Source organism: Lepus europaeus, chromosome 4 (assembly GCF_033115175.1).
Source record: "Lepus europaeus isolate LE1 chromosome 4, mLepTim1.pri, whole genome shotgun sequence".
Classification (NCBI taxonomy): Eukaryota; Metazoa; Chordata; class Mammalia; order Lagomorpha; family Leporidae; genus Lepus; species Lepus europaeus.
Genome location: NC_084830.1, coordinates 7249966 through 7266344, shown reverse-complemented (window position 1 = coordinate 7266344; position 16379 = coordinate 7249966). Strand labels below are relative to the sequence as shown.

General features: G+C 47.9%; 1 protein-coding gene across 1 annotated transcript in view; it reads left to right on the top strand.

The window, feature by feature from the left end:
• Nucleotides 1-4249, top strand: part of KHDRBS3 (KH RNA binding domain containing, signal transduction associated 3) — a 224540-nt gene extending 220291 nt beyond the window's left edge. Inside the window, exon 11 of the transcript XR_009865776.1 lies at nt 3702-4249. The gene's annotated coding sequence lies outside the window, so the exon portion shown is untranslated. The remainder of the gene's footprint in view (nt 1-3701) is intronic.
• Nucleotides 4250-16379: the final 12130 nt, after the last annotated feature.

The following is a 16379-nucleotide window of genomic DNA, read 5'->3' as shown; positions in this document are numbered from 1 at the left end:
GAAATAAATTATTACTTTTCTAAAATAAATGTACAATGTATTTTGGGAAATCAAACATTTTTAAAAATCCAGGGATCTGTGAAGGAAAGGTATCACTGATTTGATCACACTTTTCAGATATTCTTACTTTGTCCTAACCCATCAAAAACCACTATTTAGGTCCTTTTTTTTTATGATTTTTATTTATTTTTCTTTTTTTTTATTAAACTTTTATTTAATGAATATAAATTTCCAAAGTATAGCTTATGGGTTACAATGGCTTCCCCCCTCCCACAACTTCCCTCCCGCCCGCAACCCTCCCCTCTCCCGCTCCCTTTCCCCTTCCATTCATGTAAAGATTCACTTTCAATTCTCTTTGTATACAGAAGATCAGTCTAGTATACATTAGGTAAAGATTTCAACATTTTGCCCATATAGCAACATAAAGTGAAAAAACTACCATTGGATCACTAATTATAGCATTAAATAGCAATGTACAGCACATTAAAGACAGAGATCCTACCTAATTTTTTTTTAAATTAATTAATTTTCTATGCCATTTCCATTTTAACACCAGGTTGTTTTTTTTTTTTTCATTTCCAATTCTCTTTATATACAGAAGATCACTTCAGTATATAATTAGTAAAGACCTCATCAGTTTGTGCCCACACAGAAACGCAAAGTATAAAAATACCGTTTCAGTACCAGTTATAGCATCACTTGGCTTTAGACGACACATTAGGGACAGATCCCACATGGGGTGTAAGTACACAGTGACTCCTGTTGCTGACTTAACAATTTGACACTCCTGTTCATGGCGTCAGTAATCTCCCTAGGCTCCAGTCATGAGTTGCCAGGGCTATGGAAGCCTTTAGAGTTCGCTGACTTCGATCTTATTCCGATAGGGTCATAGTCAAAATGGAAGTTCTCTCCTCCCTTCGGAGAAGGGTACCTCCTTCTTTGATGGCCCCGTTCATTCCACTGGGATCTCACTCATTTAGGTCTTGATCTGCCAGAGTCTGTCTTCAAGTGTTTGTATTTGAGTTGTGCCACTTAACTGTGTGCACTGTGCTCACTTAACACAGTTCCTAGTACCTGAACGAGGTAGGACACTGCAAACCAAGAGGGGGGAAGTGAGCAGACACCATTACAAAGTGTGCAGGGCTTGTAGTGTTAGCCTGAAGCTAGGTGTCTGCTCTGCTTGTGGGAATGTTTTTCTCCTCAACTTCAAGACTTTAGGTTCTTTAAAGGCAAAAACCATGTCTTTTTTGACTTGTACCCCAAAATCTTAGAGTACATCTTAGCCTGGTACAAAGATACAGAAAGAGCTAACGAGGTATTAGGTGAGGAACAACAAGTAAAATAATGAAATAATTCTCAGAACACTAACACTGAGCAGTGTTCAGTAGCAGTTTGTTTTCTCAGTGGAACTGAGATGTATGCTTCTGCAACCAGCAGCTGCTTCTGTGGGAAATGCAAAGCTGGAAAACCAAGATCTGTCCTTTATTTCATAGGCAGTAGTGTGCTTGGTACAAAACCTAGAACTTCCAAAAAAGTGTACAGTACCTCCAAATACCCGTAGGCTCATAGAACTTTTGATACATCTTTGCAGAAATAATCTGTGCTTAGGCGCACACACACCCCATCAAGACTATTTTTATGTACAAAACTTTATGCTGTTTTCTCTCCTACTTGTTTCACTTCAGAGTGAATAATATATGTTGGAGTTTATTTTCTATTATTTTTAATATAAGACTATATTTTATTAGCTGAATAATATTTGTGTGAATGATCCATTATGTAAACAACCACTAACAAACATGTAGTGTGTTTCCAGTATTTTTTCCTCATTAAAGACAGTGCTAAGAAAAAAACAGACTTATTTTTCTGTTTTTGTGCATATGTGTGTGTGTGCCTGCTTGCGCACACAATAAATTCCTTAGAGCAGATTTACCAAGTCATTACATTTCTATAGATGTTAACTCTTGTTCCCCATGGAAGTCATGGTGTATCTTAATACACTTTTCTGACGGAAGCTTGAACTCTAAATGCAGTTAACATGTCACACAGATGAATTACCTGCTGAAAAGTGGCATTGAAATGGTATTTTGTACACTGCACAGTGTTGACGTGTGGTTGGCTTGATACCCCTGGGAACCTGCAAGGGGACACAGGGTGTGTCGGGTCCAGAACAGACACTTCCAGGTGCTCATCTCTGTGTTTTTACCAGGGAGAACACAAAGTTTCCGACTCTTACTCTGACTTGTGCTAGTTGCTTCTCACTGCCACAACCTATTTATGTTAGCAGGTAACAGGGGCTGGCCTGTCCCATGCAGGCTTCGTGCTAAGCACTGTGGATACCCTGCGTGAGACGGACAGCTCTGTCCTGAGGGGCCCTCTCCTCTTTGGAGGAAACAGAGAAGGCCTCAGTAGCACTTTGCTTTGCCAATGGTTTCTTCTTGTCTTATCCACATCCTGTCTGCTCACTGGGTCTTTCCCAGCTCCTTCCCCCAAGAGTCCCTCTTTTCTCAGCCTGAGAGTCCTACTCATAGCACTGGGGTGGCAGATAAGTAATCCTGAACTGCTGCTCACATGTGGTTGTCCTCTGTCCCAGGGTCACAAATGAGGCTGCTCTATTTTATAAACCTTTTAAGCACTGGCTCACAAGCTATTCAAAACATGTTTATTGGTTACTTAAAGATCAATAGATTTGCTTTATTTGAAGTTCAACTTTTTTAAGTGTTAGCCTTAACTTCATTTGCATCTTACTGATCCTAGCAACACTGATGCTTCATGCAGGAGACAGAGATGCTCACTGTCCCTGAGACTCTGCAGTCATGAGAGGCTGGTAAAGGCAGAGTTCACATAGGGAAAAGTGATGGACTTGGTCTGTGAATGACAGGGGGAGATGAAACCTGGAAGGGGTCTGGAAAGCCAAAATCTTACAAGCAGGCAGGGAGAAGAAAAATGTAGACATAATAGACTGGCCAAGTTCTGAAAGACCATTGTGTGTTGGGAACATAGATTCAGTAGCTAGAAAATAGGGTGCCAGAAGGCAGGTGAAGGGAGATACATCTGGTGGGAAGGGGCTAGGTCCTGGGAGCCGTGAACCAGGCAGCAGAGTTGCTTGCAGCTGTGTTGAATGGATGAGCGATCCCTGAGGGTGAGGCAGGTGTAGACAGAGGCAAGAAAAGTAAACTGGCAATGGCCGCTGTCACCACTGTGGTTAGGTTTTTCCTTTGATCACCACACAGATTTTGAAGAAACAGAATTTTGTTATGTATAAGCATATCAGAACTTCTGGGGTCTGTCAATTAAAAAATGTTAAGAATATATCAGGAAGTTCAGTTGCTTATCAAACGACCAGAATGCAAGGACTGCGCCAGCATGGACCCATAGGAGCTCGCTTCATGTCTGAACATTAGAACATTAGTTTTCACAGAAAACAAGGCATTGCCATTCTGAAGTCTAACCCATAAATGCCCATATTACTTAGTATTTTGATCTTTTACTAAGTAGAATTAATCATTTTTCTGTCTGCAGAACACAAATATGTTGTCTTTAATTTTAATAATTCTATTTTGCATTATTTTCCATAGAAAATATGTTCATTAGATTTCTACTTACCTGATTCCTCTGCCTAGATCCTACCATTCCTAATACATCCTATAGTTATTAGTTTCTTGATATATACAAATATATTTCATTTTCCTCTCTTTCAGGAATGTGCCCTCTGTTTATGGACTTCTTAAGAATAGTCACCTCACCAGCGTGCCTAGTCAGTAATGAATCTACTTGGGACCTTGAAAATCATCTTAGTTTAATTTTTTTTCCAACCAAATTTGTGTTCTGTGAAATGTTTTTATAAAATGGTATGCATTTCAATTTGGAAATCCTGTTTTTGAAAAAAAAAATTTATTGTCTCCTAATAACAAAAGACAGTGATTTGTGTAATAATTAATAAAAACTGCCCACTGTGCCCATCAGAGGTCTTTCACTCCGCTAGAAAGTGAGAAAAAAAATCTTTTTATGTAGCACAACTTTAAAGTGTTATACACTTGAGAACCAACTACAGCTGCAACTCATTGCAAGAACTCAAGATTCTTCTACACTTACTCTGATTTGTCCATCTCGATTAAACACAAAAGTGTAAAGCAAAATATGCTGTCACCTAAAAGATTAATTATAGAGGTTTTCTTCAAGAAGCAAAATGATATGGAATAGAAGCCTGCTTTTTCATGCCTCCCTGTAATTTGTCACGGCACATAAAGGTCATAATCCCTGCAGACGGTATTGTTCTGTTTGTTCTCTTTTCCTCATTTACTCTAAATCACGCATTGTGAACTAAATTCAGTTTGCCTCAGGAGGATGTGTTTTATTTATTTGGCTAGAAGCTCACCCGTGTTTCCCACTCTTGGAATTTCAAGAACAGTCCTACCCATTGTTTTGTCACTTTCTTACCTTGAAGAGACATTTCCTCAAGGCATTTACTTTTTACAGTGAACCACGTCTGGAACATTGTGTTAACCACAGAATAACACTGAATAGTTTAGCTTTTGTCTATCTTCTTATGGTAGATCTTAAAAACAGCTGAATACATGTTTCTCTATCTCAGAAATGTATGGACTATAAACCTGCATGTTAGAATAGCGGTGAGCAGGAGCACCAGGCTCACGAAGGCTGTGTGTGGGCAGTTGAGGGACAACTCAGAAAACACTTCTATTTGGAATTAATTTTAGATGAACAGAAACTTTAGAAAAAAGCCAGTCTATGGTAAATGGAAAAGAATTTGAACTCTGTTTTTGTTTGCATCCTTTCCACATGCTGAGTCACTGATAAAATTGTAAGCCTACACGTAAAATCCCATCCAATCATCTTAGATTCTACTTGATCGCATTCTTACTGTAGTTTTGACCTCCTATCTCACTTCCTGCATTACTTAATTCATTAAAATTATGCATTGAGAGCCTCCTGGGCATTTTGCTGTGTGATAGAAAGCAGAGAACAAAACAAAGGAAGTCCAACCTGGAGAGATGTACATTCAAGTGGTGGGGAGGCAGGTCATCAGGAACAGTTGACACTGTCCAGAAGTGAGATGAGGACAGCACTCTGCAGAGCACTAGAGCACAGTATTGGAGGGTTAGACTTTCATTTGGGTGACTGAGGAATAGTAAGGTGTCATTTTAACAGAGACCAAGAGAAGTAGTGAGATGTTTTTCAAAGGTCCTGAGGTGGGAGCACCCTTCCCTCCTTAGGTGCTGGAGGAAGAATTGGATGCCAATGTAGAAGTAATGGAGTGAGCAAGAGTCTTAACAACAATAACGAGATCGGGAGCCGCCTGGAGGCCAGAGCCTGCAGGACCAGCTTTGAGCTTTCCTTTAAGCTTTGCAGGATGAGGTGTGAGAAGGTCCTGTGGTTGTGCCAGGATCACTGTAGTGAGCACAGTGGCAAGAGTCAGTGGAAGCCGTATAATGAAGATACAGAGACGTGAGCATGGTCCAGGGTACTGAGAACCAGCAGGACTTGTAAAGTAGACCTGAGAAGACTTTTAGTGCACCAGTTGTGAAATGCAGAAAACGAAACGTTAGGGGATCCCTAGATTTTGTTCTAGAGCCACTGGGGAAATACCCTCCTTGCAAAGCGGGAAGGTTATATGAGACACAGGTTATGTGTTCAGTTTGATATGCAGACCTAGAGGAGGGAGATTTCAGTGAAGAAAGCCACCAGAATATAAATGTCCTCTAACTTTATTTTTTTTATATTTTATTTATTTGAGAGGTAAAGTTACAGATAGTGAGAGGGAGAGACAGACAGAAAGGTCTTACATCAGCTGGTTCACTCCCCAGATGGCTGTAACAGCTAGAGCTGAGCCATCTGAAGCCAGGAGCCACGTGCAGGGGCCCCCAAGCACTTTGGGCCATCTTCTACTGCTTTCCTAGGCCATAGCAGAGAGCTGGCTCAAGAGCATCCGGACTAGAACCGGTGTCTGCATGGGATGTTGGTGCCATAGGCAGAGAATTAACCTACTTCGCCACAGCGCCAGCCCCTCCTTTAACTTTAAAGCTATACTGTGAGTGGGGTGGTCATAACAAATATGTAGAATGTCACAACAGATATAGAGGTCGCTGAGCTACAGAGGAACCAACATGGGACAGGGGAGAAGAAATCCGAGAGGAACACTCTGGAAGGAGTCTGAAGAGAGGCTTGTGAGGAGAGGGGACACCATCCTCTGTTGCAGGTGATGACTGCAGAGGTCAGTGGTGGACCTGGTTCATTTCGGGATGGAAGGCATGGGGCAGATTCAAGAAGGAATGACAGGAGAGATTAGCTCAGTCAACTATGGGGCTCTTTAAGGAGTTATTGAGGGTTGTGGAGTTGATAGGAAAAACTGGAGAGTGGAGGAGAGAAGAGTTGTTGGAGGCATGTCCGTGAGGACATTCCACACAGGCACTGACCTCAGTGTCCTCAACACACACCATGAGTGGGTACAGAGGTACAGAGGCACAGAGGTGGGTGGGTGGGTGGGACCGGAAACCGTGGAGTGTATATGCACCGTGCCAGCAGGTCGTCCTGTCTCGTGGGTGTCCTGATGCTGTCTGAGCCTACAGGCTGCTCTGCTGCCAGCTGAGTAGTGCAGCCAGTTGTTGGTACATGTTACCCATTGGTCAGAATTCTTAGGTTCTTCCCTCAGCATCCAGTTCAACTGGCAGATTGCTCAGCTCATCACCTCCAAGGGTTTGGCTCCTACCTGCATCTCTAGCCCTAATTCCCATGGTGGAGATTACCAGGTTACTCTAACTTTGGTGTCAGCCTGGCATTGCCATCCATTGTCTCACGCAGGATTTCCAGCTGAGCCATGTGCATTCTGAGATTCATGGTACCTGGCTCTTGATCCGAATTAAATGTTTGAGTAGACTTTGGGGAGAGGAGGAAGGTGCTGCCTTTCACTGCCGGGTACAGAGAAAGGGTCCAGGATTCTCTTGGCCTCTGTTAACAAGGGGGAGCGAAAGGAAAAGGGGTCCCAGCTCTCATAAGGTCCCTGCTGTTAAACCCCTGGACTCTGCTGGCATGGTATGGGGCATGGGCCTCATGGCTAGGCTGAATCCTGACCTTCCCCTCTGCCTTTCTGACCCCACCCCAGCCAGGAGGCAGCCAGGTGGGGATGGAGGCCAGAGTTCCCTACCAACTTCACAGGGGTGCCATTGCCACCAAGTAGACATGAACATCCTGACTCTCTGTGCCGCACCCACATGTGTTCATCACTGAGAACTGCGTGTAGCCCACCACAGGCTAGGGACTCGATCTTCACACTTCCCTTTAAACCCTGAACCTCACTGAATGGCTTCTTCTAACCCCATGTTTCCCACATTTTTCAGGACTTGGTAGATAGAATGATATATTTACAACTCAAGGGAATTAAGTGGAGCTGACCCAGAGCTACCCAGTCCTACTGAGCTGCCCAAAAGCTGAGGGAAATCACTCTTTGAACACAAACAGTCCATTCATTCATCAATTTAAAGATGACAACCAAGATTCTAGCCAGGACACTGGCATCCCCATTTCAGAGTCCCTGGGTTCAATTCCCAAACCCTCAAGAGCTGGGCTACTGCCATTCACCTGGGAGACCTAGATTGTGTTCCCAGCTTCCAGCTTTGGCCTTGGCCCAGCCCGTGCCATTGTAGGCCTTTGGGGAGTTATCCAGGAGATGGAGGAACTTTCTCCCCCTCCTCCCTCTTCCTCTGAATCTACAGTAACTAAAAATCTTCTTAAGAAAACAGTCCAGAAACCCCTAGAATACATACATGTACCTAATCACATTGTATTAGCCATTGGCTTCCTTTGCAGCCATAGTCTTAGTCCTTTTGGACTGTAAAAGTGCCTTAGGCTTGGTCATTTGTGGACTACAGAAAGGTACTGCTCACATTCTGGAGGATGGGGAGCCAAGAACAAGACACTGGCGGAGTGTGGAGAGGCTGGCCGTGCCTCATCGATGGCACCTTCTGTGTGACCTCACATGGCTGAAGGGGACAGAGGAGCTCCTCTTAAAAGGGAGAGCACTACCACATTTCATGAGAATAGAGTTCTCAGAACCTAGCCATTTCCCAAGGGCCCCAACTCTTAATACTGCCAATTGAGTATTAGGTTCCTATGTAAGAATTTGGGGATGGGAGCGGGTAAACTATAGCATTTCATCCCCAGCCTCTTTAAGATTCATGCCCTTCTCACATGCAGAATTCATGAATCCCATCCCAATAGGCCCATAGGTATTAATTTGTTCCAGCCCCTAGAGTCTCATCTAAATCAGGTGTGCGTCTCAAGGTAGCCTGTATCCTTACATTTCTCTGTCCTGTGAACCTGTGAAATCAAACACTCTTCCAAATTAAAAGGGGGCTTCAAAAAGGTCATGGAAACTACCTGCCATGAGAAAACTGTCTACTTGGAAATACTTTTACACCAAGGTACACTTATCTTTTCAGTTTTCCCAAGAACTCTCACACATTGATGGGATAGACATAGAATACTAGGGTAGATGTGACCATTCTGAAAGAAATAGGAAGGAAAAGAAGAAGCCATCATGCCCAAAAGGCAAATGTTAAATCTTACAGTTCCAAAATAAGTACAGTCCCCAGGGTACAGTGATTCAGTTTAATTTTAGACTTCGTGATGGTGCGAAGGTGTGACACAACCAGTGGAAACCATACTTTGAATGGTAGTTTTGATCTGCGCTTGGACTGGTGATGGGCAATCCATCCCTCATCATGCTGGCCAGCAGCAGCAAGCAGCTTCGAGCTCATCTTCAGGCAGCCTCAGGGTAAATAGCTCTGCACTACATGGGATGGCTAAGCTAGTCTGTTCAGTTGATTAAGTGTATTAAATGCATTTTCAACTTAAGATATTTTCAGCTTACAGAGAGTATCAGGATGTAACCCACTTATAAGTTGAGGAGCATCTATAGTCTGTGATTTGAAATCCCACATCCTGGATACACTAGGATGGGGGGTGGTCCTTCAACGTTCCAGATGGGCCCTTCCCCATGTCTTTGCTGGGTACAGTCCATGTGGTAGCTCTCATGGGCTGAGGTCTTGTGCCTGTGGCTTTCCCAGGCTGGAATTGCACACCAGGAGCTCTCCTCACAGCTCCATCGAGCATTTCCCTAACAGACAATTTTCTCTGATGCCTGACACTCCTGGCTCCACTAAGTCTTCTCATAGTGGGTGTTCTGTACTCACCCTTTCCCTCTCCACCCCAAAGCTTTCTGGCTTAGCCTTTGAAATCTAAGTAGAACTAGCCATGCTGGACCTCACAGCTCATGCATTTTGCACCCCAGTGGAGATGGCACCGCATGGATGCTGCTTTTCAAAGTAGAGGCCCAAGCACACCCAGGCCCACGTCAGCCACAGTGGGGCTGCCACGGAGCCCTGTGCCAGAATGCTGGGGACTGTGCCTTAAAATCAAGGCCCTAGCACTCAGCCTGTGGTGAGTGTGGCAATGCTGAAGATGTCTGAAATAGCTTTAGGGCCATTCTGATATCCCCAGGCTTTTGTCCCTATATCCTGATATCCTGATCTAATGGTCACTTAGTCACACCTTTGCTTTACTCTCTTAAACACATTTTCTCATTCTTTACTACAAGTCCAGGCTAAGATTTTTACAAATCTTTTAAGATCTTTCTTCCCTTCTAATTATACATTCCACCTTTAATTCATTTATCTCTTGAATTTCATTATAAGCAGAAGGGAAACCATGCTGCACCGTCAACACTTTGCTTAGAGATTTCAGCTGCTGAATGTCCTAGCTCACTGGTTGCAAGTTCTGCATTCCACAACACCTGGCAGCCGAGTTCTTTGCCACTTTATAGCAAGGATCACCTTTGCTCCAGTTTCTGATGATGTGTCCTCACTTCATCTGAGACCTCATCACGATGGCTCTACTATCCGTTTTTCTATCAGTGTTGCATTCGCCCCACTGAGGCAGTCTGTGAGAAGACAGGCTCTCTCTACAGCCCTTCTCTTCCGATCCCTCACCAGAATCACCAGCATACCTCAGAACTCTTCCAACCTCTGCCCATCATCTGGTTCCAAAGTCACTTTCCGTGTTTAGGTGTTTGTTGCAGCAGCACCTCCCTTCTGGGTACTAATCTCCACTCGAGCTGCTCTAACAAAATACCTTAGACTAATGGATAAACAAAGTCACTGCTCACGGTTGTGGAGCTGGAGTCCAAGGTAAAGGTACCTGCAGATTTAGCATCAGGTTCTGGCTTCCGAGATGGTGCCTTCTGTGTGCCTTCACAGGGTGGAAATGCAGAGGGGGTTCTGGTGGAAGAGGAGTGCTCGGGACATAGTCTCTGCCCGCAGGCCCTAGCTCTCAGTGCTGTCACTCACATAGGGTGCTGGGTTTCAGCAGAGGAATTCTGGGGGAAGCAATGTCCAGGACATAGCAGCCCTGCAGGACAGAGACTACTGTACAGGATTTGGTGCTTCCAACATCATCCGTGGTGAGTGCTCTTTGTCCCTGATCACAGCGACATGATCACGCACCCATAGCTCTAGGGCAGGGAAGTACCAGAGGCGATTATTCAGAGTCGAGGAGAGCTGATCAGAAGAAGCCTGAGGATTTGAAATGCAGCTTTCCTTTTCTGGGGCTAATTTTAGCCGATCTCAGACAAGCATGTGGCTCCTTTCCGTGTTTCCTGCTGTCAACACTTCTCCAAGCAGAGAAGGTGGAAATAACCCTTGTAGTGTTTGGCTCTAAAGACTCTAACTTCTATGATTTTAAAAATAACAGCTAATGGGTTTTTCAGTGTATTTATATTTGTCCTTAAATCCGTCTTTTTAAAGTGTTGCCTTCCACGGTGTTGTGAAAATTACAGTTGCTGCCACATCAAAAGAGTTTCTACTTGCTGGTACTCAGAAACCTGCCCTCCAGGGTGACCCAAGCCAGACGAAACATCCAAGCCCTGGCAAAGTGATGCTGTGCACAGAACCTAATAGCTCCATTCCCCGTGTTCTTGCTCAGTGGCAATTTACAGTGTGTTCACTTCCTGTCAGTCCTACACCCTACACTGGCCGCTCGTGTCTGACACCTTGGCTGATGCCTGGTTCTGCGTCTCCACCTGTCTTCAGACAATACCTACATGCACATGTCCACAGTCCCCAGTCAGCATGCTCCAAATGGCTCAGAATGGTTCCTTACTGTGGCTCGTGGAGATCCTACAACACAGTTCAAGTGCAGCCTCTGAAGAGCTGACCCCCTGGTGTGCTATCGGTTGATGTGTGACAAGCTTTTCAAGAAGTCAGCAGTTGAGAAGACAAACGTGTGTGTGCTGGCATGTGGGTCTTCTGTCAGGAACAGGAGGCCCATTGAGCTACAGAGTCTTACAAGGCTGCAGTCAGACAACTGGGGCTGGGAGCCCCTCGTGCAAGTGCACTCACACGGCCATTGCCCAGGGCTCTCCATTCCATCCATGTGATGGTCACTCTCTAGTGACAGCTCACTTTCCCAGATTAAGTGGCCCAAGACAGGGGGAAGCTACAAGGAAGGAAGAGCACAAGACAGAAGCCACAGCGTTTTGTTCCCTAATTTCCAAAGTGACAGAACATCACTCTGCCACATGCTGTTGGTCAGGCACACTGCCACTGGTGCAGTGTGGGTGGTCCCTACATAAGGTATGAACCAGGAGGCAGGGACCACAGGGGTCCTTTTGAAGATTGGCTCCCACTAGGGCAGTCACCTCGCATCCCTGTGCCTTGTCCTCACCTGCACAGTGGGATGGTAGTGACCACCTCAAAGGAGTTGTTGAGGTTTAGTGCCCTGTGTGCCCAGCTCTGAAAATGAAGGCCTGAGACAATAAATGCTTGGTGTAGATCAGCTGTTGCTTCTCCCCCAAACACACACACTCCCAGTATAGAATGGTGGGGCCGCTCCATCCCCCTCGTGCTAACTCCTGGTCACAAGTCTTTGACCATCTTGCCCAGGCCCCTTGCCTCCTGCTGGAGCAGGAAACCACATCGTTCACTGAGAGGTAGCACTGCAGAGCACTTGTCTTGATGCTTCCTGGGGTCTCAATTCCAGCTGGAACCCCTCTATAATTTGCCCCTCACCCTGCATTAGATTGATTTTCAATCAGTGTCTATCGTCTCCCTCACCACATGGACCCTCTAGATGACACTCCCTTAATGCTGCCTGATTGGCTCCACGGTGAGGTTGATGCTCCCTGTCTGGTGGTAGCCTGCCTCTCCAGCTGCCACTGCTGTGCCTGGATTCCGGCACCAGGGGCTCACCGTGCCCCAACAGCCATGCTGCACACAGCTCCACACTCGGTTCTCTTCCACTGCAGTCTCAGCCTTCCCAGCTACACTCTCCAGCCCGGAGGCTTCCCTCCCATGTCTCAGGGACGCACCTGCCTCTGAGCTCCTGAGACCCTGGCACTTGCATGTGTGGATGTTCCTGCACCAAGGCACTTGCCTGTCCCCACTGAATACCTGGCAGAGAGAAGGGTGGGAGTCCTGGGGGTGCGGATTGCAGGATTATACTAAGTAGAAGGGCATTCACAGTGATTAGCACCTTTGAGGCCTGCTCAAACAGGCACTCCCTGCTCCCCTGCTATGCAAGGTAGCTGTGTGTGTGTGTGCAGCCTTGCCTTGAGGAAGGGAACATTTCCCCAAATCTCTCAGTCTGTGCAATGTGGAGGTGAGGCCTGAGCCTGGCCCAGGCTGGCTCCTAGCTCTCAGCTCATTTGCTGTTGCACAGTCTTGTGGGAGGCTACAGCCACTAACAGCGATGTAGTCTAGACACAATTTGGAACACTAAGCCTTCACTGATGAAAGAATTGTTTGCTGTGTTTCTGAAGACATTGAGAGCATTTCACAAAGGGGAGAGATGCTGGTGATACTTAACCCTGCTCTGAATCCCTTCCAAAATGCCCAGCCCCCGGAGCCAGGGAAGGGCTGGTGAGGAAGGAGCCACGGCACAGATGACCTCCCAGCAAAGCACAGACACGAGGGCAAGAAACTCCCCAGCCTGCTCTGTTGGGTGGGGCTGGTGCAGTGGGGCATAGAGAGCTAGGAATGGAGAAGCATAACGGTACCTTTGTCCCTGTGCGTCACGCTGCTGGGGCTTTTCCCAAGCGTTACTACATGTCCATGGCTACTCGGGAGTGAGGGCTTTCCAGATCCAGCATCCATGCTGGGGCTGGGAAGGGGAGCTTTGCTGACAGCACCATGGGGAAGCTGCTACCTGGGGCAGGTGTGTGCATCCCTGTGGCATGCAGGGAGCCCCTCTTTCCCTCGCAGGCATCTGTCTGTTTCCCATGTTCCTCTCTCGTGGAAGGGACCTGGTGCCATGCTCCCATCACACATCCACACTGCAATACTCCCCCATGCTGAGCGTGGCTCTGTGGGGGCAGTGGCCCCCTGAGCCAATGCGAGTCACAGCCTGACTGCTCCCTTTGGAGGTGGCCTCAGCTTCCTTTGCTGTCCAATGCCCTACCCTTGGTCCCTGAGACCTCACTTGCCTGGGGCCCTCTTTTCCTGGCTTTCTTGCCTGTGGGACCCTGCCTCAGCTGTGTGACCAGCTGCAGCCCAGGGCTGGACCTGAGCTGCTTGTCTGTTCTCCCGGTTCTGGGCCCCTTGGGTTTTCAGGCTGTGTCCTCCCCACTGGAGTCCTACTAGTGGATTGGTCCCCCAACCAGGCTGCGTTTCCACCTCTTCATCCCCATCAGACTGGCAGTGAGCAGCCGGGGCTCTCAGCTCTCTGAGCCTCGGTTCTTGCATCTGGAGGAAGTGGACCCTTCCTTCCTGAGCCTTGCTGAGGGATTCTCAGAAGCGAGAAGGTGAGGATGTCACTGGAGCTCAGACGAGGAAAATTACAAGGCGAGCACTCAACCTGGCACACTCACTGTATCACCCAATGTTTGAGCACCTGCTGTGTGCTCTGCCTAGGCCTGGCCTGTGCCTGGTGCAGAGATGTGGGTGGGAAAGGCATGCCCTGCCCTGAGTAGCTCAGATCTACGGGAGGGAGGTAGGGAGGAAGGGAGAAGGGACACAAGGATCACAAACTCACCCATTTCCTAAAAACCAGACACCAGACAAATGTTTAGGTTTCTTGTCGAGGGTGGTATTTCAGCTGAACAAAATCCAGCATGATCTCTTCAAACAAAACACTGTGATGTGCTAATTCTTTCGCCACCCTGACTTCCAAACCCGTGCACCCAGGAAGCAGCCCGCAGCTGTCAGGGAGATCAGTGTCATCCCGGGAGAATTCATCCCTGCACGATGGAAAACAGCAGAGAGAACTGCGTCTGCCTCGATGGGCAGGAACCGATTCTGAGAATTTACGATTTCTGAAGCTGTCGGAAGATCATGATGGCAGAGGCGAGATCAGAAACCTGCAGAAAAGGGGAGCACAGAGCAGCAGGCCTGGGCTACTGCCGCTCATGACAGCTTCGGGCCCCTGTCTGTGTGGTGCTGGGCCGGCACGCTGGAGCGTAAGGGACGCGCTGTTCATGACAGCCAGTTCATGGTGACAAACGCGTGCTGTGTCCCTCAGGCCCCAGACCACTCCGGCCCGACAGCTGAGCTCTTCCGCCCGCCCTGGCATTTCCCCATGTGAACTGACTGGCACTACCTGGTTACTGAGGATGTAGTTCCCTCAGATGTGTTTTTCCTACAAAAGCTATTACACTGGAGTAATTGAGGTCAAATCACAGATTCTTCAGGAAAGAGCATAAAGGATGTGCCTGCCTCCCTGCTTCTGCTTAGCTGGGCACCTGTCTCCTTTGGCTTACACAGCGGGGCAGTTTATGTCCACCCCTGCTAAATAACTGTGCACCAGCATCTAGACTTCTGGCTTCTCTTGCTAAAGCGGCCTGTCAGCTTTCCATGGCTCATTTGCCAGGCACAGCCCTGCTCCCCAAATCCTCCAGTGCTGCCCACCCAGCCAACTGGGGCACTTCTAGGAACTGCTGGCTACATCAGCATTGGCATTGGAGCCCATAGGCCATGCAATGAGGCCTTGTCCTGTACTCTGTTGTTTGGCACAGGGGAGTCAAATTAGTTAGAAAAGGTGACAATCCAGGCCCCTAACTCTGGACCACTCAGCCAAAGGCACTGCTGGTGTCTAGCTCACTGTGAAGGAGATGGGGCAGGACCCCACGCAGCTGGTCAGCAGCAATTGGACAAGTGGTGAGGATGCCCCACCAGCAGCAAGCCCAGAAGACTGTCACAGGCAGTCCATGCTGCTGAGAGAGGAGGGACCCAGCCACTGGGCTTAGGTAATGGGAAAAACTCCTCCCCCTGAGCAAGAGTCTACAGCAAAAAGCTGCCCCCCTTCCCACAGCCTGCCCCAGCACCATGGGCTCATGCTGTGCTCCCCTCCACCTCTGCACTCTGTTGCTGGCTTTAAGGCAGCCATGTCCAGTGCTCCTGTGGCTCCAAGACTTTCTGGGTGCTGGGGTGCTGCTCCTGTGGCTGGTGACCTGGCTCACTGTGCCCCTGCACTCCCCAAAGACACCAGAGATGATGCTGTCTCCAAGAGCAGGTGCTCTACCCACCGTGTGAGGGCCCCCAGCACCTGTGCATGTGGAGTGGCCTCCCAGCCCCGGCTTGTCACTGGCTAGGCTGTACGACATCTGCCATGCCTTGGGCGCTGGACGTGGAGCCACAGAGCAGCCACGACCCAAACTGGCCACTCTGGACCCAGTGACCTTGTTGGCCAAGTGTCCCATGACCCCTCAAGCTGCGGGGGGTGGAAAAAGAAGGGCGTGGGAGGCATAGAAGCAGGAAGTGGGAAAGCAGGGGTCTGGACTCCCCATGGATTTGCTGTCTTTAGAGCCAGCACCTGGTTGTGAGTCATTTTGTAAACACAGGGGTTATAGAAACAGGCTTGGCCGACCCTGAGGGGGCCAGAGCAGGTGCCCCACCCCATCCTCTCTCTATAAGGTGCCACTCTGTTTTCTGGGCCATTTTCACCACACAAAAGCTGTCTGCTTAGTTTGATCAGAATGGCAGTAAACGCACCCAAAATTGTAGGGAAGAAGGCTCAGCTGAAAACAGCCAGGCCCTCATGATGAATAGGCTCAGACCAATATCCAGGAGGAGGAAGGGAGAGCCAATCTTTGCAGGCACCCTCTGCGTGCCTTCTGCTTCCCTGGTCACCCAATAGCACCAGGAACCCATCACCCCGGTCTCCTGCCAGTCCTTGGCTTCCCCCTCCAAAGCCAGTGGGACGTGTGCATACCAGGGTAAGGGGAGGATCCGACCAATTTCCTGGACCAACAGAGCAGCCATCTTCCCAGTGACGCCTCGTTACTACCCTGGAGACTCGTGGCACCTACAGGGGGACCCCCTTGTGATGGCGCGCACAGGCCCTGCAATTGGACCATCCAGGCTCAAACCCACCCT